Here is a 26,824-nt window from a genome sequence, read left to right on the forward strand (position 1 = left end):
ATTAGGAAAAAAAAAAGATGAAGATGGAGACAATTTTCACTCAAGTATATAAGTGGGAAGCATATGGCTTCCTTGACTATTTTTGCTGAAGTATTTATAAGCTTGTAGGTCCAGGATATTTGAAAACTCCAATTGGTAGCTCAGGAAATTCATGGTCTCTCATACAAAAGGTGGATTAGATTTTATTTGGTCCAATCATTTGGCTTCCCTGATGGCTCAGTGGTAAAGTATTCACTTGTAATGCAGGAGATGTGGATTTAATCCCTGGGTCAGGAAGATCCCCTGGAGAAGGAAATGGCAACCCATTCCAGGATTCTTGCCTGGAAAATCCCATGACAGAGCAGCTTGGCAGGCTACAGTTCCTGGGTCACAAAAGAGTCAGACATGACTTAGCAACTAAATAACAAGAATCATTTGTCTTACTCAACTACTGTGTCTTTTCCAAAGATCAGCCAACCTCTGCTGAATGACTATATGCATATCTTTTAATGAGGCCCAACATATGTAACTAGATTTAGATGAGTCATCACACTATTATTGTTCTTGCTGAAGTTAAATATAACCCTGTGTTGTTAAGACTTCATACACAGACTATAATGTACCTTCAGGGACTTAAATTTTCCGAGGGTACTTCCAAGTGCTGTTAATTTACCTTTAAGCTCAAAATGTAACATATCAAAAGCTGAAGACCGAGATTAGTCAAAAGACTAGTGGGTAGCACATATTACTTCAAATTGCCAGAATGAACTAAAAGGAGTCTTCAAAGGATCTTAATAAACCTTATGCATGTGGCCCCTGAAAACCACTTGAAACTCTGCAGCCTTCCTCTTTTAATTCCTCAGGTACACCAAGGCACATCAGAAGACGTTTAAGAAGAAAAAGGCAGCAATACAGGCAAACAAATGTCTAATTTCTCCAATTATTAAGTTCCATTGTCCATGGATGCTTGTCTTTTATGAACAGGAATTTATTTTGGCCACAGTAAGGTATTTATTTATTCATTACATTAAACTCAATAGACTTCCCTCTCTATGATGTAGTCAGAAATCCAGAGAACCTGGTGAGCTGTAAAGATTGTAAGTAAAATTAGTTCTGATGGCCATGGTGAACTATATGAGAACACTATCATTAATCATCTTGATGTGTATACAGCCAAACTATATGCCTAACTTGTTTCAAGCAACGTGATTAAATAAAAGTAAACGACTATGAAAGACATGTCTAACACCAGAGTCCCTTATCATCATTTTGCAAAGAGCGAACTGGGAAAGGGAAAAGACCAAAGTAGTTGAATACATGTTAATTCCAAAGTCCCTTAACTGTCACAAAATATATTTCCATTCTTTTTTTTTTTAATTTTTATTTTTACTTTATTTTACTTTACAATACTGTATTGGTTTTGCCATACATTGACATGAATCCACGATGGGTGTACATGCGTTCCCAAACATGAACCCCCCTCCCACCTCCCTCCCCATAACATCTCTCTGGGTCATCCCCGTGCACCAGCCCCAAGCATGCTATATCCTGCATCAGACATAGACTGGCGATTCGTTTCTTACATGATAATATACATGTTTCAATGCCATTCTCCCAAATCATACCACCCTCTCCCTCTCCCACAGAGTCCAAAAGTCCATTCTATACATCTGTGTCTCTTTTGCTGTCTTGCGTACAGGGTCATCATTGCCATCTTTCTAAATTCCATATATATGTGTTAGTATACTGTATTGGTGTTTTTCTTTCTGGCTTACTTCACTCTGTATAATAGGCTCCAGTTTCATCCACCTCATTAGAACTGATTCAAATGTATTCTTTTTAATGGCTGAGTAATATTCCATTGTGTATACGTACCACAGCTTTCTTATCCATTCATCTGCTGATAGACATCTAGGTTGCTTCCATGTCCTGGCTATTATAAACAGTGCTGCGATGAACATTGGGGTACACGTGTCTCTTTCTATTCTGGTTTCCTCGGTGTGTATGCCCAGCAGTGGGATTGCTGGATCATAAGGCAGTTCTATTTGCAATTTTTAAAGGAATCTCCACACTGTTCTCCATAGTGGCTGTACTAGTTTGCATTCATTTTTTAATACCACTAAAGGATTATAGCTGGCAACATTATTTTGCATAAAATTCTATATGATGCATCAGAATAAACCAAACGATGCTGTCATTAGTTTTTATGTATCACATATTGGTATCACAAACCACGCTTTATGTATTTTACTGGTGTATTTTAATAGACTGCATGTTTAAAAGGATGGAGTACAACCATGTGTTTGGTTGGCCAAAACATTCTTATGTCTTGTGGAAAAACGCAAACGAACCTTTTGACCAACCCAATACATAAGAATACTCACTTGACTGCTTAGGAATTCAGTTGTTCTAAGTTATTGTTTAGTTGCTAAGTCATGTCCAACTCTTTGTGACCTCATGGACTGTGTTCTGCCAGGCTCCACTGCCCATGTGATTTCCCAGGCAGGAATACTGGAGTAGGTTGCCATTTTCCTCCTCCAGGGGATCTTCCTGACCCAGAGATCAAACCCACATCTCTTGCACTGGCCAGTGGATTCTTCCACTAAGCCACCATGGAACACTTTATTACTATTTGAGAATTTTACTAGAGCATTTGAAATTATGGTTAGAAAAATTAATATAATGGCAGTGGAAATTCTGAAAGCTAGTAACAAGTATATGAATTATTTACCAAAACCTCTATTAATTACTATTTATCATAAGAAAAATATTTAAAATACATAGTTTAATATATAATTTAACCTAAACAGCTAAAATATAATAGGTTTATAAAACTATGACTTAGTATGTCAATTTGAACTTTGCCATTAGTTTTATAGTGACTAAAAATTATCTTGTTAACAGATAATTGAGGAAAGATACGTGAAAGAAAGATTGTGAGAGCATAATGGGGAGATAATTTTTTAAAAGTAGAAAGTTACCAGAGTGTAGGATCAACTGAGAAAAGCTTCTAGTTGTTATGTTGATTAAGGATATTCCAATGCAAGAAGCTTGTACAGACGAGCTGATAAGACGTACATTATACTTCACAATACCAAAGAAGAAAATATGAAGATACTCCATTAAGAAGAGATCGATATACAGAGAGAACTATTACATGAAAAAAATTTGAAATAACAGATGCTATCTTCACGGTGGTAGGAGGGAACAACACTTCTAGGGTTGCTATGAAGTATTTCTGTGCCATCCCATGGACTTCTGCTATAAGCATATTTTGAAACACCTCTTCTAAGGAGTTGGCCAGACAAGGGTTGGGGGAAGATTTTAGTAAAATGATGCAAGGATAGGATATTTAAATACAAAAGCACACAAAGCTAAATAGAGGATTACTAGTAATGTAAGGCTTCAGGTTTTTGACAAGTTTCTCTAAGGATGTTAATGAGTATCTTGTAAGTATACACACACACAGTCCACGCTCAAATTGAGGAAATGTCTGCTTAAACAAATAAATTATTTCCAGACTTCTTGTAGTAAGATGTTAATATGCATCTCTAAGACAGTGGTTTCCAAACCTTAGTGTTTCTTAGCATTACTGGGAAGGTGTGCTGAAACACAGACTAGTAGGCTCTATACCCAGAGTTCCTGATTCAGCAGGTCTAGGGTGATGCTTAAGACTTTGCATATATAATGAAGTCTCAAGAAATTCTGATGCTATTGAGAATCAGTACCAGTTGAGAATCAACTGGGACAGTTTGAGAATCAATACTCTGAAAGTTATCAACTGACCATTACTCTCTCAAATGCATTTGAACTCGATAGAGCCCTTCACCCCTCTCCTATTCCCCACATTCAATCTTGTAAAACCTTCCACAGAAAAAGTGTTCCTCTGAGTATACTTTGGGAAACAAAAGGCTAGAGAGATGCAAGTATCAAATACTGAAGGACTTTTTTTTCATACAAAGGAATTTGCATTTAGACTAAATTTGATGAGGACTATTATACGATTTTAAACATGCGAATGCATCATTACCATTGTGTTTTTAAAAAATGATTTGGCAGTAGCAGGAAGTTTAATAAAGTTATACTTATGAAATAGCTAATAAATAAAATTGATAGGCTTATGAAAATATTTAGGAAATAGTTAAATAAGATAAATATAATTCATTATATAAATAGTGAGAAAAAAGAGAGAGAGGGAGAAGTCAATGGAACCATCTAGAAGGCAACCAGGTAAACCAATCGGTAGTTTAGGAAGCACCCTGAACTACTGACACAACTTGAGGACTTCCAGGATGTGTGTGGTAGCTAAAATTATGGAGTAAACAAGATTACTCAAAGAGAGCAAGAGAGGAGACTACACAGCCAGAGGCAAAACCTTGGGGAGAAAGTCTAAAAAAAGGATACCATTTTATGAAAGAGAAGCACAGATAGGGAAGTGAGGTCCTTACTGAAATGAGAGAAACTGGTATCCAGGGTTAACGTGGGAGGATTATCCTCAAATGTAAATGAATAGCATGGTCAGGCGATAAAGATTCTTGCAGGTAAATCTCATTGATGATGAAGAAGGAGAGCAAGGAATTTTTCTCTTGAGATAAGAGAAGTAAGGAGCAAATGTTCGAAACAGCTTTTGCAAGGAACAAGAGCAGACCTTGAGTTGGACTCAGAATGGACCTGCCAGGGAGCTCGGGAGTGCTGGTGAGGGTAGGTCCTTGAGCGTCTAGGACCATCATGAGTTCCCTCCAGGACTGGATTCAGAAATCAAGGAAACAGTGCTGGATTTACTGCTGGAGGGCCATGCAGTCAGAAAGGGATTTAAGTGTTTGACAAGAATGGCTGGAGCTCTGAAACAAATATGTATTATGGTCCACAGGAAGGAAGAAGAGAAATGAGAGGGATGATGGAGGAGTAGATCTAGAGAAAAGAGGGAGGAGAAAGGAAGGGCAGCAGACTATGGGAGCAGGATGTCTGTGTCCAGGTGTTCAGGTCATGGAGGCAGGAACAGAGATCAGGTAAAGGGCTCCAGTTGCAGTTCATGGGGTTGCAAAGAGTCAGACACAACCGAGCAAAAGGGCTCCAGAGCGGAGGTTGAGAAGAGCTAAGAAAAGATTCCTCAGGTAACATAATGAAGTTGTGACATCTGCATGCATGCAGTGGCTGACTGCAGTAGTATACAGATGAAGATGGTTTTTGCTCAAGGCAGCTAAGTGATGTCTTGAAAGTGTTGGCAACAAGGCTTACAGGCAATAGGAATTAGGAAAATCAGGACAGAGTGGATAAAAAGATACAAAAGAAAATAAAACAGTAGTGAGCCTGAGTATATACTATCATGTAAGAATCGAATCACCAGTCTATGTCCGATGCAGGATACAGCATGCTTGGGGCTGGTGCATGGGGATGACCCAGAGGGATGTTGTGGGGAGGGAGGTGGGAGCGGGGTTCATGTTTGGGATTGCATGTATACCTGTGGTGGATTCATATCAATGTATGGCAAAAACCAATACAGTATTATAAAGTAAAAATAAAAAAAATTTAAAAAAATTAAAAAAAATTTAAAAAAAGCTTTAAAATATAACAAGAGGCTGGCAAACTGTTAATACTATTAAAACATGAACTAGATAGCTCTTATACAATAAGTTTGCAGTTTCCCCTGACTCTGAGTTGGCTGTTTATCTTCTCATATTTTGGAGATAAGGACATGTTAGCCCTAGTAGATGACAGGTTAGAAAAACTGGAACTTGTTAAATGGTTTTGGAAGCAGAACATAAAGCTACAGATGTTCAGGGGTTTTGAGATGTCTGTGACGCAATGTGGACAGTTTATCACCCAGCAAGAAGAACATTTATACTGGCCTACACTCAGGCAGTATGAGACATGATTACTCTAGGTACAGTTCCCGTAGCCCAGGGAAAGCAGGTGGAATGCTTTTTACATGAGTGGAGTCATCTTTCTTGCTTCTCTCCCCCAGATACTATTCCCTCCCCTTTTTGTTGTTTAGTCAGTAAGCCGTGTCTGACTTCTTTGCGACCCCATGGACTATAGCCTTCCAGGGTCCTCTGTCCATGGGATTTCCCAGGTAATAATAATGGAGTGGGTTGCCATTTCCTTCTCCAAGGGATCTTCCCAACCCAGGGATCGAACCCAAGTCTCCTATACTGGCAGGTAGATTCTTTACCACTGAGCCACCAGGGAAGCTCATACTTTCCTTTACTGTCTAATAATACTTATACCACCTCCAAAAGCAGCAACAGAGGCGTCTTTCCAATTCATTCCATGGTCAATCCTCACAACAAAACTGTCAGCCTTAAAGACTGAATATGGTCTTTAAGACTACACATGACAGAAATCTGACCCACAATCTCCATAGCAACCAGTCTGGAAGTCAAACCACAACCTCTGCAACAGTCAGCCCAGAATGGTTAGGACTTGGTCAATGATCCCAGCTTCCTTACGCTTTATATTCACCTCAAACTTACACTGTCACAAGTCATTTTTGTTGTGGGCTTTAAAATCTATTTATACAATAAATTATAGCAGTAGGAATATAAACTCTGCTCCAGCTATCCCAGCAAGGCAAAAATGACAAATCTTTGTCTGTGATGAAAGTAAACTCAAGTTGATGTAGATGTAGCCGGAATAGTCAGGGCTGTTCATTCTGTGTAGGATCGTGATCCAGTTCATCAGAGAATCCAGGCACTAAGTCTCATTCAGAGTAACTTCCCAGAGTCTCTCTCATTCACAACCAATATTTAAGTGACTTACTATGTATTAGTAAAATTCCATGGTGAAGGAGGCATTTTTGACAGTGGCATTAAAAATTAATAGTGGAAAAACCTTTGAAGTAGGTAGATAAAAGGTGTTAAACTTGAAAATGGTCTAAGTGATGAACTAAACTTTGCCATAGGCAAAAAAGTTTTTTTTTTTTTTAAATAAGTAATGGGAAATGTTGGCACCATCTTAAAATAGATACCCTATTTATTTTAGATCTTAAGATATATAAGGAGACTTAGGTCATCAGTTATAAATACTAATGCTTCCATGTAACAATGACTTTCAAACTTTTTGGCTAGACACAGGGATCATGAGCCATGTTTATCAATAACTTAATTTGTATCTTTATGCCTTAACAAAAAAATCTATTTTTTGCCATTTAACTGAGCCTCGTTCTAGTTAGGTGACTCCTACTTTCTTCAGGCCAACAAGCTCCAGTCAGATTAGACCTGAAATTTTCCTTGACTTTCACTATAAAGCTTTTCCACATTCCTGCCTGCCTTTGAGTCTCTGCCACATAAAAGTGATTTTGGCTGTCTTCCCTGTTTTAGCAAGATCTGAATAAACAGCCTCTGTTAGTTCTCATTTGGGTGATCTTCAATGATTTTCAAATATCAAAGCCAAACATTAAAACCCTCACTTCAGAGATAAAGAAACTGAGGGTTAACTTATTTCTGATCTCCTCTTTGTTACTGAAAACAGAACACGTAGATCACATTTAAAACACATAGCTTTGGTTTGCTCTTTATATCCTGACTCCAAGACCTGGTTATGTAGTTTATAGACACAGACGACAAACATTACTTCCCACCAATGATAATGGGCTGATTTTTATTCTTAGTTCTCTATCTTGAATGAGAATGAACACTTTCAGAAAATAAAGTTATCAATGCTTATGTGAAATCCCTGCACATGCCCTGTGTTCTTGAGACTCTCACAACTGCTTAGCATTCATCTGCAGTTTGAGAGCTACAGGCACAAAGAAGGTTTGGTTCTAAGTTAATTGCCAATTGTTCTCCCCTCCATTTTAGAGCTTTCTTTTTTTAACCATGTTTAGTGAAGTATAGTTAATTTACAATGTTGTGTTAGTTTGAGGTGTATGGGATTAATATTAAACAACAGATATAAATACAAATATAGATATCTATTCTTTTTCCGATTTTTTTTTTACATTATAGGTTATTACAAGACATTGAATATAGTTCCCTGTGATATATAATAGGTCCTTATTGTTTATCTACTTCATATAGAACATTGTGTAAATGTTAATCCCAAACTCCTAACTTATAGAGCTTTCTTAATTGATATTGTTTTATTATTAGTATCCAATGTCCCAAAAGTTCTTACTAAACTTTCTATTTAGTCCCTACAGTTCATATGACTGCAATTCCTTTATTTATTTCTCCCAATTAGTATTGGTTTGCTGCTGCTGCTGCTGCTAAGTTGTTTCAGTCGTGTCCGACTCTGTGCGACCCCATAGATAGCAGCCTACCAGGCTCCCCAGTCCCTGGGATTCTCCAGGCAAGAACACTGGAGTGGGTTGCCATTTCCTTCTCCAATGCATGAAAGTGAAAGTGAAAGTGAAGTAACTCACTCGTGGCCGGCTCTTAGCGATCCCAGCGACTGCAGCCTACCAGGCTCCTCTGTCCATGGGATTTTCCAGGCAAGAGTACTGGAGTGTGTTGCCATTGTAATTCCACTCAATTTTGGGCAGGATGGATGACCAGACATGGACATAATAGGAAATCCAGAAAATGCAGTTCCCAACACTTCACAGAATCTCACTCTGCTTGCTCGAATATAGGAAACCATCAAAATGATACATGGTATCCTGAATAACTTCACTAAAATTGCTTATCTTGGTAATTCTGGAAGGCTAAATTCTTATTTGATTACACTTAAGGAAAATGAAGTGAATCTCTGATCATGGTGTAAAGGGGTAGATAGTAAAAAAAAAAAAGAGAGAAGGTGTGAAAATATTTCTAGGAGGCTTTCACCTTTTAGAAGAGGAAGAAAATAAAAGAGGAGAAAGACTGAGGATGTATTAACTGTTAACTGTATGAGAAACTTGGTTAGCACATCAGAGAATTCTACAATTATTTTTCAGCACAAAGGCATTCAACTGGATTCCAGGATCCTGCATTTGGAGTAAAATCAACTAGACTCTCCACAGACAAGATAAAAGAGAAAGAGATAAAGAAGCTTAAACCAACACATAAGTAAATGCGTATCATTTTTGCTCACTTCTTAGTAGCCAAGAGCTCACAGACCTACCCACATTGCTGTACCTCTTTTCTTTGTTCTTGAGTCACACTGTCTTAATAGTACTGGAAAGGCTACAGAAACATCTACTGCATTTTATAGATGAGGAAACAGCCTAACAGATGAGGCAACTGAGCTTGACATAGTTTAAAGTGGTCCCAAGGTCACAGGGAAGACTCTTGAAAGTCCCTTGGACTGTAAGGAGATCAAACCAGTCAATCCTAAAGGAATCAACCCTGAATATTCATTGGAAGAACTGATGCTGAAGCTGAAGTTCCCATACCACCTGATGTGAAGAGCCGACACAGTGGGAAAGAAGCTGATGCTGGGAAAGATTGCAGGCAGGAGGAGAAGAGGAAACAGAGGGTGAGATGGTTGGATCGCACACTGACTCAATGAATATGAGTTTGTGCAAACTCCAGGAGACAGTGGAAGACAGAGGAGCCGGGCGTGCTGCAGTCCATGGGGTCACAAAGAGTCAGACACAACTTAGCCACTAAACAACAAGATCACAGAAGGTCACAAAATCAGAAAACTAAGACCTCGAAAAGAGAGACTACCTCTTTCAACCTCTCTTCTAAAGTTAAAAATTACTCAGTTAAAAAGCAGAACACAGAGTTCGATTTTGTTTGTTAAGGCATAAAGACAAATTAAGTTATTGATCCACAGGGCTTATGACACTTTTATCTAATTTAAAGCTTAAAAGTCACTGCTACATAGGAAATTCACATTTGTAACTGAAGACCTAAGTCTCCTTATACATCTTAAAATCTAATAAAAATGAGGCACTCATTTTAAGTGGTGCCAATATTTCCCATTACTTAATTTTTCTTTTTTTTGCCTATGGCAGAGTTCAATTCATCCCTTACTTGGACCATTTCCAAGTTTAACACCTTTTATCTACCTACTTCAAAGGTTTATCCACTATTAATTTTTAATACCATTGTCAAAAATGCCTTCTTCACCATTGAATTTTACTGATATATAGTATGTCACTTAAATGTTGGTCGTGAATGGGAGCGACTCTAGAAATTACTCTGAATGAGACTGATTGCTTGGATTCTCTAATGAGCTGGATTGTGATCATACATGGAATGAATAGCCCTGAGGTTTCTGGCTAGGTGTACATTAACTTGAGTTTACTTTCATCACAGATAAAGGTGTGCCATTTTTGCCCTTCTGAAATAGCTTGGGCAGAGTTTATATTCAAACTGCCATACTTTAGTATATAAATAGCTTTTAAAATCCATAGCAAAAATGCCTTGGGAAATTGTGAATTATAAGTTATGCAGAAAACTTAAAAGAATCACAGCAAGCAGTGGAATCTGAGACTATAAGCAAAGCTGCCCCTGACATGTGCTTTTCTAAGTCTGATCCATGGGTTACCTACATCAAGACCACCTCAGCTGTTGATTAGAAAGACATACATTTGATTTTAGAGTCCTTGTGCAGATCTACTAAGTCAAGATAACTAGAGCTATGACCTGGGAGACTGGACTTAATACATACAGCTCTGCTCTCCTGAAATTCTCACACTCCTAGACAGAGCTCACTGCTAAACTGTCAGTAAGTCAGGTAAAAATAGGCCTCATTTCTTTTTTTTTTAAAGGAAGAGTGATACAGTACCTCTCAGATGCTAATACTGGTCATAGGTTGCTAGATTTTGCATTCTGTGTGGTAAGAGAAGATGTCTGCTTTATCTTTATGTATGACAAATTTCCAGCTACACAGCTTTCTAATTTTAAGAGGAGGTGAAATAACTTCGAGGATATTCATGTGGTGCTCCTTCCAGGTGTTGATATGTTGCTATTTTAATCCTTTTGTAAACATTACTTTTTAAATTAACTCTCCCTAGAAAATTATTGTTGTATCCAAAAAGCTTAATTTATGGTCGCTAATTGAAGAAAAAAGTAGAGCACCTGGTATTCTTAATAAGAGTAACTATAAACCTAAAAAATATGTTAACCTAGTTAGGAAAAAAAAAGGAATTTCCTTGTCTTCTAAAAATATTAGAAATTATTCAATTTCCTTGAATTCTAAAAATATTAGTATTTTTGTATTACAGTATAACAATAAAACAGAATTTTCACTGGGTCCTTTCAGCTTCAGTAAGTCTGAGATATACTGATAGTTAAACTGTCAAAAACACAGTTAAAAGTTTGGATACTCTAAGTGATTTTTAAAATCTCTAAATAGTTCCTTGAATTTCAAAGGACTATAAATGGCTAATGATCAACATATATAAACTATAAATTGTCATAACTTTGAATGTAGACCTTAAATATACAAATTACTTAACAACATGAACTAATAGAAAATAATAAAAACATGAAGTCAGAAACTGATATTTTGTTATGAACTTACATCAACTTGTCCACACTTGGGCAAGGAATTAACTTCTTCAAATTTGGATGCTTAAAATTGAAATCAGAGTATATCTATTTAATCCTATTTTTCTGATAGTTCTAGTGAGTATACCAGTAGAACATCTTCAGTAAGAGACATCTATTACTGTAAGAAGTGAATACTCATCTTTAATAAAATTTATGGTAAATGCTCTGCTAATTGACAAGGTTCTTGTTCGAATCCCAAGAGAGATGCATAAGACAGTTTCACGAACATAAAATATTACTATTTTAATGTATAAACTAATAGTTTTCCCTTTTCTCTTTACATGAATTAAACTTGCATTAAGAAGGAAAAATGTTGAGGAAGGCCATCCACAAGATCTGCCACAGCAAAAGTGGGGAGATCAACCCAGTGAAGGTGAGCAACCTGGTGGGCGCCTACGTCCAACGCTACCGTGGCCGCAAGCCAGGGGACCTTCCGGGGCCCCCACGGCCACCCAAGGAGCCAGGGCCCCCTGACAAAGGCGGCCCAGGCCTGCCCCTGCCCCCTCTCTGAGATTCCCGGCCCCACCCCTCTCTTCCTTCGCTGCCTGTCTGGAATTCTGGACGTATTTATGGCTCCGTCTCCTGTGTCCCTCCCCCGTCAGTGGGATGATTGGGGGAGGGCTGCTGCGGGAAAGAGGAGAGCCCCTGCCCCATCCCACGCCCATCTCCCTCGCCCCAGAGCCTGTGCCCCGTGCCCAGACCCTTTGTTCATGCCCCTCCCTCAGTTTCATTAAAGGTTTCATGAAATGTTAAAAAAAAAAAAAAAAAGAAGAAGAAGGAAAAATGTAACTGGTCACATCTAGAAAGCACTTATTTTCAATTTAAGACATGAACATTTAAAGAACTAATAGTCCAGAAGGCATTTATTTTCAATTTAAGATATCAATATTTACAAGAACTACTAGCAGTGAGATGACATTCAGGAGCACCATGACGGCTGACTTCAAATTCATGGTGGGCTGTGGTATAGAAAGAGATTAGAAGAGAAATTGCATTTGTCTTATTTGGTCAAGAAATGAAACTAGGACTTGTGAGTAAAACTTTCAAGAGAAGATTTTAGTACAACATAAGGAAAAATGTCTAAATATCAGATCTCTACAAATGTTGTAAACCTCCAGTCATTTAAAGGTGTACAAGAAATCCTTTGTTCATCTTGTATTTAAAAATTGACCACAATCTGAGTTTCATTTTAATAGACTTTCTATGATTACATGCCTGTAACTAAATTCATAGAGATGAACACTTAAATTTTGATCACTTGACAGTAAGTTGATTATAAATACTTTTTATTTATAGCTTTATTGATGTACACAGTTTGATAAGTTTGAACATGTGTATATATCCATGATATGATCACTAAAAGCAAAGTTACAAAGCTAGTAATCACCTCCAAAAGTTTCCTTGTGTCCTTTTCTCCCACAGTAAGAACCCTTGACACTACATCTATCCTCTCAACAAGATTTTTAATGCCCAATACCATATTATTGGTATTAAAAAGCAGAGACATGGAATGGAAACAGTGAGACTATTTTCTTGGGCTCCAAAATCACTGTGCAGTGACTACAGCCATGAAATTAAAAAGACCCTTGCTTCTTAGAAGAAAAGCAATGACAAACTTAGCATATTAAAAGCAGAGACATTCCTTTGCCTACAAAGGTCCATATAGTCAAAGCTATGGTTTTTCCAGTAGTTATGTGTGGATGTGAGAACTTGACAATAAAAAAAGGCTGAGCATCAAAGAATTGATGCCTTCAAACTGTGGTGTTGAAGACTCTAGAGAGTCCACTGGAAGGCAAAGAAATCAAACCAGTCAATCCTAAAGGAAATTAACCCTGAATATTTACTGAAGACTGATGCTGAAGCTCCAACACTTTGGTCACTAGATGCAAAGAGGTGAGTCATTGGAAAAGAGGAAAAGACACTGATGCTGAGAAAGACTGAAGGCAGGAGGAGAAGGGGATGACAGAGGATGAGATGGTTGGATGGCATCACTGACTCAATGGACGTGAGTTTGAGCAAACTCTGGGAGACAGTGAAGGACAAGGAAGCCTAGTGTGCTCCAGTCCATGGGGTTGCAAAGAGTTGGACACGACTTAGTGACTCAACAACCACCACCACATTACTGGGGCTTCCCAGGTGGCTCAATGGTAAAGAATCTGCCTTCACTGCAGGAGACTCAAGTTCGATCCCTGGGTCAGGAATATCCACTGGAGAAGAAAATGACAATCCACTCCAGTATTCTTGCCTGGAAAACCCCATGGACAGAGGAGCCTAGTGGGTTAGAGTCCATGGGGTCACAAAGAGTTAGACACGACTCAGTGACTAAACAACAACAAATAACTGCATTATTAACTCTAGGCACTGTGTTGTATGGCAGGTCTCTAAAACTTACCTTGTAATTGTAACTTCATACCCACCAAGGATATGACTACTGTTTAAAAAGGATAGAATACATTGTATCAGAAAAAAGACAACTATTCATCATATTTGTTTCCCCCTTTCCTTGAGTACACAGCTTAACTACTGTGGAGGGCTACAGATGCCTTTACATTCTTTGATAATCCTTTCATTAAAAATTATGCCTATATTGTCTTCCTTTGAATATGGGAAACTTTGACCAAAAGAATATGGCAGAAATGACCTATGCATGTGTCCAGACTGCGATGTGAAGAAACTAGCAACTCCCATTTCCTCTCTTTTGGACCAGCTCCTCTTATAATTTAGCAGCTATGCTGTGAGCACAGCCAGGCAGCCCCATGGAGGAGTCCATGTGGAAAAGAACAGGTCTGCAGTTCCCAGCTGACAGCAGCATATCCTGTTAGTCGTATGAGTATTGAAAGAAGATCCTCCAACTCCAGTCAGGCACGATCAGATGGAGCAGCATGGAGCAGAGATGATGCTCCCAAACCTATGACCACGGCAGATTTGTGAGCAAACTAAGCTATTGTTAGTGTTTTAAACCATTAAGACTTATAGTGGTTTGTCAACTAGAATAGAATTTAATGCTGGAAGCAGGGTGTTAATGTTAAAAATCTAAAACCTGTGGCATTGATTTGGGATTGAATGGTAGGCAGAAATTAGACAGGCTTCAAGAAGATTATTAGTGAAATCAGAAGACTTGCTGGTGAGAACTTGAAGGACAGTGAGGAAATTGTTATTTTAGGCCAGATAAAGGGTGACTCCTGTTACTTAGCAAGGAGAATTTGTCAATGTTGTTACCTGCAATAAATACAGAAAGAAGATATAATGTGAACTGGTAGATTCAGCAGAATAATGAGTGTGTCGAGTGGTTTCTCAACATCACATAGAATAAGATGAAGCTGGAAAGAGAGATGGACTGAAAACAAATGAATCATTTCCCAAGCAGAAATCGGAGGCTATGTTAAGGAACTAGGACTTCCTGGGTTCAAAACAAAAATGTTCTCATCCTTAATCTCTCCAGAGGACAAAACTTGCAATGTGAGAAAGAGTTTCAGGGAATGTATCAAATCCAGGGTACTTTATTAGCATGACTCTATGGTTGCACAAGATATCTAAGTCTAAAGCAAGGTTTCTGAGAGGTTCATGAATATTTAAGATGTGTGCAGTAGACTTTCTGAGTACCTTAAGAAAGTTCCTCTGAGAATTTTTGTGCTAGAAAAAAAGGGGGCTTGTAAGAATCTTATAGGTGTGCTTTGTAGTTCCTTTTATTTAAACAAAACAACTTTTAAGAATATTAACTGCATTGTCCTACAGCCCATGACTTTTACTCTAAGGTAAAGGTCTTAGAAGCATGGGTGTTGCTTTTGTTTAATAGAATTTCTACAGATACCTGAAGTAAATTATATCAGTTTGGACAAAAGATTGGCAGTGTGAAATGAAAAGAGGCCTTTGGGTTCCAAACTTGTATAGGCAGGAAGCAAGCTAGAAGTTTCCTCAGAGTAATGATGAGCTAGTCCCTATGGAACAGGATAGATGACTCAAGGGTAAGGACAAGAGCTCAGAGCCAAAAGTCAGAGAGAATAACCCCTTGAAAGCAGGACTGGGCCCCAATAAGTTACTGGCACATGTTTTCCCCTAGATTTCTGTATTTTCATGAACAAATGACTCTCATCTCTCTCCTGTTTTTGAATAGAAGTATCTGTTGAATCTTACGCTCTATCTTAGTTTTGTCTACTGGCCATATGGGAGGGGGCAGACAATGACTCCAGTTCTGCAGGAACCACCCTTCAGAAACAGGACCCAAGGAGCTTCATCTCCATCTGGATGTGATTTAAAGGAATCCTGAATCTCAAGTATGAGCCTGATGCTGAAATAGTATGAGAATTTTGCAAAGTGTTGGAAGTGAGTGTGTGAGTGCAATTTGCACTTGAGAGAAGTGTAAAGAATCCTTGGAGAGGCCTACATGGAAATGAATGAAGGCCCCAAGATAACAGCCTCAGCCAAACTTCCAGATGACAGTGTTACCCACTTGCCAGCCACACGTGTAAGCCATCTTGGAAGTAGACCCTCCAGCCCCAGACAAACTGCTTCAACTAGTGCTGTAAAGAGCAGACAGGAGCCCTCCCCAAGCTGCAGATTCATGAGCAAACCAAATGTTTTCCCCCAATAGTTGAGATTTGGTATTATTAATCACAGAGCTTCAGATAACCAGAACAACTCTATTTCCTAGCCTCCTTTGCAGGCATTGGGGAAACATGACTGAGTTCTAGCCAACAGAAGCACTTAAGCCTTTAAACCACGCATGTACAACCCTCTGTGTTCCTCTCCCTTCCAGCTTTCTATGCAAAAGCACAGCCACTTTAGCACCACATTTAAGATGGTAGACTCACAGGACAGAAGGGATCAGGTTTTCTACATTTCTGCTTGGAAGAGTGAAGCAGATGCTTGTGGACGTCAGTGTCATGTCTTCCAAGCCCACCTGATTTCAATGCAAGTACAGTGAGTAATTTCACGTGTGTCACCAGGGTCCCACCTCAAACACTTTCTGCAACCTTTCTCTGACAAGATGCTTGGTGCTTTTTATAAAGTCACAGAAGGACATTCCATCACATTCAGATGTGGCCCGATGTGAGAGGTCAACAGCTCAGCCTCCCTGTATTAGTTTCCTGTGGCTCCTATAGCAAATTACTTCAGACTTAAAAGAAATATACTCTCACAGTTCTGGAAGTGAGAAAGCCAAAATCAGATCCAACTGGATTAGTTCCTTCTGCAGGCTGCCAGGAAGAATTCCTTCCACGGCTCTCTCCTAGATTCTGATGACAGGGGGCAACCCTTGATGTTCTTCAGTTTGTGGATACAATGACTCCAATCTCTACTTCCATAGTCACATGACCTCTTCTATGCGTTGCTGTGTCTTCTGTCTCTTACAAGAACACCTGTCACTGCATTTACACTAATCTCTAAATGCTTACCTTAGCTACACTGCAAAGGTCCTTATTCTAAGTAAATTCACATTCTGAGATTCTGGGTGACACCATTTAACCCACCAAATTCCCCATCATTCCCTTGTACAATTGTGAGGTGTGTGCCCTGTAATTTCCTAATGGATTTCCAAGGGAACAGAGCCTCAGGTGACTGCGAGATAATCAACTCATGATGTACCTTTATTGCTTCTCTGTCTTTGTTTAATCTCATTTTTCCTGCACATTCAACTTCTCTTTTCTGGTATCATGGCTCATATGAATTACCTACAAGTTCTGCTAACTTCTAGTTCCAGACAACCACAGCTATGACAAGAGCATCCATTTTCATCAACTGCACATGAGTATGAACAAAATATATCACTATTTGAATTTAAGTTTGTCTTACCATTCTGCTTTGATCTGTTATAAGTCCATCATTCTCTATAAAATTTAAAATCTCCATTTTTTTCCCTTATGTTTCAGGCATCATCCAACATTTTTCTTTTGTTTCTGTTATTGTTACCTTCTTAAAACCTTTTCTGTCTTTAAAGGAGTCTGCAAAAGCTTTGTTTTCTCTTAAACTAAGTTATTCTTAGATGTTTCAGGAAAGCAATTTTTAGATATTTAGTCCTTGAAATTGACATGCATAATTTCTCTCAAACAGGTTCCTACAGGTACACTCATTCATGGAAAATGAACATAATTTCTTCAAAAGGAAGAAGTTACTACTGGATACAATATTACAATTGGAAGTATTCTCAGTGTCTCTTTTCAATGAATGAAGGATTCTCTTAAAGATGGAAATAATAAAGTCTTTCACTCTAAATACAAAAGACCCAAGAAATCGAATGGTCAGATGGGGAAAGTAAAGTGATACGGTTGAAAAAAAAAAAGAGAAGTTTTGCTGCTAAGCGGGTATATTTATTTTTTACTGCTTTGCAGCAAATTATCACAAGTCTAGCAACTTTAAACAACATACATTTATCGTCACACAGTGTCCATGGGTCAGGAGTTCAGGCACAGTGTAACTGTGTGCTCAGTATCCCACAGAGCTGCTATCCAGGTGCTGGCCAGGTCTGGGAGCTCATCTGAGACTCAGAGTTCCCATGCAAGCATGCATGACTATTGGCAGAATTAATTTCCTTTTATCTATAGAATATATGGCACTTGATTTCCCAATCTCTCTGACCTCAGAAAAGGTCCAATCTTCCTTATAAAGGGCTTACCTGTCTAGGTCAGGTAATACCCAGTGTAATATTTCTTTTCATTAATTCAAAGTCAAACTGATTAGGAACCTTAATTACATCTGTAAAACCCATTATCTTTAACATACAATCCAATCATAGGTTTAAGTTTTTATCTTAGGTTTATGGTTTTTGCCATATTCCACAGGCTAAAAGCAAGTCACAGGTTTTGCCCACAGTTAAGAGAAAAATGTTATACAAGAGCACAACTCAATAGAGTTCTTAGAAGTCTGCTAACCTCTGCAGGGTAAAAATTCTTTTAAGGGTGGTTTCCCTTGGCTGGATGTGCCCAGATGTTTAAAAAAGTTATTTCAATACTTTATTCAGGAGGGAAATGGTATCAAAGATGGCTTGTCTTCTGAAGAGTAGAATAGATAATCTGAATAAACTTCAATTGACAGAACTGCACTATTGAATGAGAGGGCTATAATTTGTAAAATACATAACCATTTTGGAAAACAGCTTGGCATTTTCTGGTAAATTATGCACATATCCTAACTCTCTGTAATTCCACTTACAGGCATATATCCTAGAGAAATCCTTGTACTTATTCACCAGGAGGCATACACAGAACTGTTCAGAAAAAGTGTTTACAACAGCCACACTTTCCTAAACTGGAAATACCCCAACTCTCCATTACCTATTGAATGTATAAATAAATTGATTTGTATAATGAGATTTCAATAGAGTACTGAAAATGAATGGCCAACTGCATAGTGGGTATTATGGTACTCTGCTTAGATTCCCTCTTTAGGGCCTGGCACTAGACCCTTTGCTACTGATAATATCGGCTGTTGAAGACTTCTAGTTGCACACTTCAGTGGGAATTGCCCGTAGAGGGAATGTCCTGCTGGATTTATCAATTCAGTGGGTAAACATAAAATTTGTGGTGCATATTTTTAAATTGTATGGCTTGTTTTTAACACTTGAGTCATTACTTATAAGTTTAGTGTTACATGGGGAACAGTGATCTAAAAAGTCAATTAACAATTTAGTTGTAAATGTGGCTGTTAAGCTATATAAAAGAAGGAAGTGAAGAAAAGAAAGGACTTAAGCCATGAGGGTACATTTGCTGATGGAGAAAAATCTCCAAATTAACCTTATCGCAAGGTTAACACTGCTAAACACTAAAGTAAGAATGTAACACCCCACCATTCAACTGGTGAATACCAATATTCAAAATGCAGCTCCTCTTTGGCTAAAAATCCTTTAATCCACAAAGTCTATTTCTGTAATTTGTTAATACAAAAACAAAAGATATTCAATTTTATCAAGTATGGTGGCTAGACAAAATTAATTATTCTTCTTCTTTTGCAGCTCTGGAAAGGCCTTATAAGTATACCTATGTGCTTAGTCATTCAGGCATGTCCAACTCTTTGCCACTCTGCGGACTGTAGCCTACCAGCCTCCTCTGTCCACAGGACTAGGTACATTAGATCAACCATTCTTTTAGGGAGGGATGATTCTAATTGTCTTCTTTTATCAATAATACAGTGAAATGAATCTATAGTTGTTTAACACAGGAATGCCATATTAATTCATTCATGCTCTGGGTTTCACAGAATAGACTCCTTAGCCTGAATAATAATAGAAAAGATAATATTAAAACCTGTTATTTAATGAGTTCCTACTCTATTTCAGTTACCGAAACAGGAGCACTTCAGTCAAAATAGAAACTATGACACTTAATTACTTAAGTACTGACCTAGATCTCGTCTGCGTAACAAAAGGTCAAATCTCCCATGTTGAATGAGTTACCTGTATTTTAGTGCAGATACCAGGCATACAGCAGGTTCTCATTGAATAGTTTATAAAAAACATGACTTAGGTGTTAGCCTCATCATGTTGTAGGGGCTGGGAGAGGAAAGGAAGCTTAGAAAAGTTAACTTGTTTACGTTTTACTGCTTTCCTACTGGTTGAACCCAGTTTCATCAGGAGAAATGACTATTCAAAGCACTAAGAGTCACTTCACAGAGGAGACAATATATGATTTAATTATAGAAAGAAGAGGGCTTGCCAGGTAGCACAGCAGTGATGAATCTGCCTGCCAACAACAGAGACACGGGTTCAAACCCTGGGTCGGGGAGATCCTCTGGAGGAGAAAATGACAACCACTACAGTACTCTTGTCTGGAAAATTTCATGGACAGAGGCGCCTGGTGAGCTACAGTCCATGGGGTTGCAAAGAGTGAACACGACTGAGCAACTAAGCACACAGACACATAAACACACACACAGAAAGGAGGTCTGATATTTGAGAAGTTAACAAAGGAAAAAGATGGAGTTAAAGGAAACATATCTTGATTCCCACAACAGCAGAAACAATACTTTGTAGATTTGTGAATAATCTATTCTATGGATGATGCTGTGCTGTTCTCAAATAATCAATAGTGTCACCCCAACACAATCAGTAGTTGTACAGGGGTACAACAATACAAGATAAAGTGTCAGTGTTGAGAAATTTCTGCTAAGCTTCATTGAAATGCAGGGCTGGGACCAGAGCAAGGCAAGCGAGGTGTCTTCAGGATAAAACTTGAGTGCTAACCCTATACTTGCACAATCTGGGGAGGTTTCTCCTAGTGGTCCCTGGCCCTGGTCAGGAGGGAAGGCTTTAGTGCAGTGTCAATTTCAATGGCCTAAGTCCCAGAGTTATGCTTTCTAATACAGTTGATCAAATATGGTTATCTAAATTCAGATGAAACTTAAAAACAACTGGTTCCTTAATTACTCCAGTCACAATAGCTATAACTTGCTGAATTATTTGCACTTTCCTTCTAGGAACTTTTAAGTATTTATTTTGAATTCATTTGTTCCATCACTATTTGTTGAGCAGATAACATAGGCAAAGCACAGTGTGTAGGCTGGGGAGTGGGGAAGAAAGGGATTCTCCAAATGAATCAAACCCTCTTTTCCAAAAGGCTATGGTATAACAGGGAGCTAAGACCTGCAAAAAATAATAATATAAAGTAAAACAAATATTATAGAACCAATATATCAAAACTAAACAACTACAGGTACCACATATAGATGTGAGAGCTGTATCATAAAGAAGGCTGAGTGCCAAAGAACTGATGCTTTCAAATTGTGGTGCTGGAGAAGACTCTCGTGAGTCCCTTGGACAGCAAGGAGATCAAACCAGTCAATCTTAAAGGAAACCAACCCTGAATATTCATTGGAAGGACTGATGCTGATGCTGAAGCTGAAGCTTGAATACTTTGCCCACCTGATGCAAAGAGCCAACTCAATGGAAAAGATCCTGAGGCTGCGAAAGACTGAAGGCAAGAGGAGAAGGGGCGACAGAGAATGAGATGGTTGGATGGCATCATCGACTAAATGGACATGAATTTGAGCAAATGCTGGAGACGGTGAAGGACAAGGAAGCCTGGCATGCTGCAGTCCATGGGGTCACAAAGAGTTGGATAAGACTTAGAGACTGAATCACAACAACAACCACCACATACGTGTGTGTGTCTTGTGCACAGAAGTAAAACATAAAATATTTTCAGACAAGAACATTTTTTATCCTGGGGATCTGACTTTGAGATGAGAAATGAATCCCAGGGAAAATACAAAGCAGGATTAAAATCCGCATCTGTAAAGCCATAAGGGAAATCTGGATGGGCTAAACATAAGTACCCTAAGCTGACAGCTTCATTATAACATTTTGCCATGTTACGGAAGAAAATCCGTTGTACAGCAGGTAGAAAATGCATCAACAAAATTATATGTAGATAAAACATCAGTAATTAATTTAGAGTAACATATTAATCATAATAAAGATGCTTTTAAAATAAAAGCAAGGTCTTTATATCTGAGGGATAGATGATTTTAAAGGGAACCATTTATAAAAATAGCAACTAAAATAACACACATAGGTAATGTCTCAAATTGCTTTATCTGTATGGAACAACTAAGTAATTCTCTTAGAACACTTTAATCTAAAGTGCCGCAAATGTTAGGGAAATTAACATGATTCTAAATATCTTCAAAATGTGGAAATGAAACTAATAAATTCTTCTTTCCTTGTAAAAACCTATGATATGTGTATAACTGAATAAGATGAGTAGTCTTAAGTACTGAGCCTTCAGGAAGACAAATTCTAACTGAAGAAGTTCTATAGAATATTTCTACTGTGTTCAGAAAGGTATACACTGCTTCTGGGGGTCATATGTTGGGGTAGGAGGCAGGGCAGGTGGGTGTCCTCAAAAACTGGTCACATGAGGACAGACCAGAAAGACTTGGACTCTATCAGAAAGCCTGGTCTCCCAGCATCCATAACTGGCATATTTTGATTTAAAATTGCAAATAAACATGAATGTCTAGGCTTTCCAAAGGGTATCTTATTATACAAGACTAAAATTTAGATAAATAAGAAGAAAAACTACTTCAATGCAGAGCCCTTGGGCCATTATCAGAGACTCACCCTACCCCGAGGTACTACAAAGATGGAGATGAGACTTCTGAGGACTCAGTGAGCTTAGCCTCTGAAGATCTGCCAACAAGACAGGGAAGGATGGTGCAGAACAAAGGAGATCAGGGCAGTCCCTACATCCAGTGAGGTCAGGAATAAAGACAAGGAAGGACTGTGAGGACCTTTAGGACCATCCAAAGTTGCGGGCGCTTCTGCAGATCTGATGGGGAACAGTTTAACTCTCTGGATTAGATCTCCTCTACTGGACAAAGAGAGAGAAAAAAACAAACAAACAAAAAAACCAAAAACTGTCCAAATCAGAATGATGGTGGGGCTGCACTATCTCTGTGACTAGAGTCTTTGTAGTTCAATCAGAGCTACTGCTCCAGGCACAGCGTTGGAGTCAGCCACAATGTATGGAAACGCAGGACCCTGCATGGCAGTTGTGACCCAGCTAGTGTGTTCTCAAGTCCTAGTTAAAGTGGTTCACGTACACCACTATTACTCATTCATGGTGTTTAGTCCACACGACTATGGCTCAGTGAGAATCAATCACTAGATAAGCGTGCTACCAGCACTTTCGAGACAAATTACATCTAATAAGGTCCATTAAGCCATTTAATGGGGAACACAATAAGCATGATCAGTGCCATATTACGCTTCTAGTGCCCCACGGCGAACATTAGATATGGTGCCTCTGTTTTCATTATAGGTTTAAAACTTTTTATTTAGATTCATATGAGTTTGTTTCCACAAAATAATGTTACTAAACTGAATTAATACTGTCCCTCACTAAAAGTACAAACTATCATCTGCTCAGTTCAATTACAAAAGTACCCGCCACTCAGAAAATGAGAGGAACCAAATTTGAATGTGAACAAAAACGCATTCAAACCACACTAGGCTGCTGGATACCAAGACAAATAAATGAACACCGAAATGGGCTCTGTTCAAATACTGGGAACTTCCATGGCTTTCATGGAAGCTGCTGCCTTTCCCCCTCATAGTAACTCTGAATATACTTACTTACAAATAAAATATGATTTTTAATCTCAAAACCTGAACTATTTTCATGCAATGTAATTTTCTTCTTTTTGTCTCAGATCATTTTTTTTGCCTAACGCTTGGCTAGCTCCCTAATTCCCTTAGGTCCAGTTACCACATAGATAACATGCCACAGTTTGTAATCTTTAAATGGCAAGATACATGCATTTAGTTTCTCCCACAGATTCTATTTCTTTTTCTTTCCTACTGTATCAGTTAAGCAAAAAGCTCATGTTCTGTTTTCCAGTGATATGCCAAGGTTAAAATGGAGTTTCTAATAAGCATTAAATGACCACAGAACCTATACTGAGTTGACATCACTTCAGACCAAAAAGAAGGAAATAAAAATTTTAATTTGCTTTCACACAAATGTATACTTCTTGCTGAACTTTATAATTACTGAAAATATCTTTGTTATCCCCCCTTATTTTCTATAAACACCCACTATGTCATTGATTCCCAAATTGGAAGCCATTATTTAAGAGGTAAGACTTTAATCTTTCAATATGCATTATTCTTACTCAACATCTGTCAAAGACCTAAGGCATATTTTGTAAATAATTTTAGCGAGAACAAGTCAGATTCTATTAGAAAACTTCAGTCAGCCAGATTACTCAAATAGCCTCTCCTTGCTTCCAGTCTTCATCCCTCCATTAATTCTCCATTCTGCAGCCAGACACATTTTCATAAAGCATAAATCTGATGCTCCTACTTAAAATTCTTAGTGGCTTCACATGTCCTGCAGGATAAATCCAAACTTTCACGAAACATCTGTTTTTCTCTTCAGCCTTACTATCGCCAGAGCTACTTTCACTATTTTTAGAGTGAGTATTACTGTTATTAGTATTTGTGACACTCCTGACCCTTGATCAAGCCTTATAATCAGTTCTGCACTGTGGTTGGTAAAAGTTGCTCCAGCCTTCACTCCTGGAGGGAGCAAACTCTCACACAGCTCTGAGGTTTTGCATGTGTGGGACCCTCCTTGCTTTGTAACACTCTCTCTTGCCTTCTTTCCCTCTCCAGGCCATCCTTCTTTTACCTAATCCACCCTGCTTGCTCAGGTCCTATTTACTCTTTCTGTCTTCTTAGAAGTCACTTTTCCTGAAAGCCTTCCTTGATCTCCGCTTTCCCAGCCCAGGCCATTTTCTGAGCTTCCTGTATGCTCATAGAAGTGAAGTGAAGTGAAGTGAAGTCACTCAGTCATGTCTGACTCTTTGTGACCCCGTGAACTGTAGCCCACCAGGTTCCTCCATCCATGGGATTCTCCAGGCAAGAATCCTGGAGTGGGTTGCCATTTCCTTCTCCAGGGGATCTTCCCGACCCAGGGATCGAACCCAGGTCTCCCATATTGCAGGCAGATGCTTTAACCTCTGAGCCACCAGGGAAGCCCATGCTTATAGAACACCCCATCTTTTCCCTTTCAGCCTATTTGCCACATTACATTTTAATTCCCCCTTACTTGTCCGAGCTATGTGGATCAGGGATTCTCAACCAGGTCTAAGCATCAGAATCACCTACAGGGCTTTTTAAAGCAGATTGCTGGACCCCACCCTCAGAGCTTCTGATTTAGTAACTCCTGGTTAGGGCCTACGGATATGCATTTGTGACAAGCTCTCAGGTGATGTCGTTGCATAGGTCTATGACTACGCTTTGTGAAACCTGCAGTAGAAAATAAACTTTGAAAGCAAAGCTGTGAGTTATGCACCCTGGCATAACTAGCATCTAGCCTAATGCTTTATATGCAACAGGAAATATACAAGCATTTATTGCACTGACCGGCAAATTAAGGGGCTTAAAATTAGGCTACATGTTGAGATAGTCGTAATGGAGATAAAAACTTACCTTTGGCATTTCCTTAGCTCAATACTGACCACATTTCCTGTTATTTCAATATCTACCACTACCCATCACACCACATTTTCACATGGTTAATTTTTCAACATTTGATTATCAGAATAATCTAGACTGAATACAGATTGAATATGGAATTCCCTCTATCTCTTATTTATATCCAATCAAAAAGAGGTATCTTTCAGAAAGACCATAATTAGCATAGCAAAGCCTACATGGCTTTTGATGATTAACTGAGTAAAGACTGAAATTTTATATATATATATTTGAAAGGAGAAAGAAATGGCAACCCACTCGTGTTCTTGCCTAGAGAATCCCAGGGACAGGGGAGCCTGGTGGGCTGCCGTCTGTGGCGTCGCACAGAGTCGGACATGACTGAAGCGACTTAGCAGCAGCAGCAGCATTTGAAAGGAAAGTGTGTTTTGTAAGAAAATGCTACTATAAGAACAAAGTGAACTTACATGCAAACCATAGATTAATTTTTGTCTGTATTTCCCCTGACTCTCAGTGTTTATCCCCTCAAGTCACTTTCTCCTAAAAAGTTTAGACTTCCTAATTTATCTGTTTTTATAACTTTGGGAGCTTGAAGGTTTTTTGTTTTGTTTTGTTTTTCCTATTTTAATGAACGTGCTTGATGAGATCTTTTAGTTTCTGCTTTGTCTTTTAAAATATTAATCACTGTACAAAGAGCTATATAAAATATGCAGTACTAGTTTTTTTAATTAAAATTTTAGATAAGATTAGAAGAAAAAAAATCACCTTATTCTTAAAGCTGATCTTGACAACTGACTTTTAAATATACAACTATTTTTCATTAAGACAATTTACAAAATGGCATGTTATAGATACTATAAGAAAACAAGGATATTTTTATAATACTACAGGCTGTATTTTAGAATGAAATGGAATAGAAAGCAAATATATCACTGGTTGATTTGATTCTCCACTATAGTTCACATCTAACATTTATTTCCAAAGTTGTAGTAAAACATCAGTTTAAAACAGATTTTCATCACACCTAATATCAAAATAAATTCTAGGTGAGTCACATATTTCAATATGAAGAAATTAGAAAAATTCTGCTCAAAAAGAAGAGATAATATATTTAACATAATCTCAAAGTAGGGGAAGTGCTGATGTAAAAAGACAGTTCATGGTTGCTTAAGGAAAAGAAGATATGTTTTCAGGAAAGAAGGTATGAGGAATGGAATTATACTTTATTCAGAAAAAAGAAATTATGTCTGTCTTAGAACTGATTATTTCTAAATGGATAAAGAAAGTGATGGAAGGTTTGTGGGAAGTGGATCCAGAGAAAGGAGTTTTGTGCATGGTCAGGATTGACTATAATAACCTGAGTGAACAAATTTTGAAAGTAAGTTGGGGCAAAACTTCAATTTGGCTTTTCTCTCTGTTAAAAAGAACAAGTTTGTTTGCTTGTTTGTTTTAACGCTGAAATGCCTCTGATAAAATGCAAAGAAACTTAAAATCT

At 38.3% G+C, this 26,824-nt stretch overlaps 1 protein-coding gene across 1 annotated transcript in view; it reads right to left on the bottom strand.

Annotated features, from left to right (window-relative positions):
* UNC13C (unc-13 homolog C) overlaps positions 1-26,824 on the bottom strand; it is a 706,632-nt gene that overhangs the window by 240,054 nt on the left and 439,754 nt on the right. The window lies entirely within an intron of this gene.

This window comes from Ovis aries, chromosome 7 (genome assembly GCF_016772045.2).
Source record: "Ovis aries strain OAR_USU_Benz2616 breed Rambouillet chromosome 7, ARS-UI_Ramb_v3.0, whole genome shotgun sequence".
In the NCBI taxonomy this organism is placed as follows: Eukaryota; Metazoa; Chordata; class Mammalia; order Artiodactyla; family Bovidae; genus Ovis; species Ovis aries.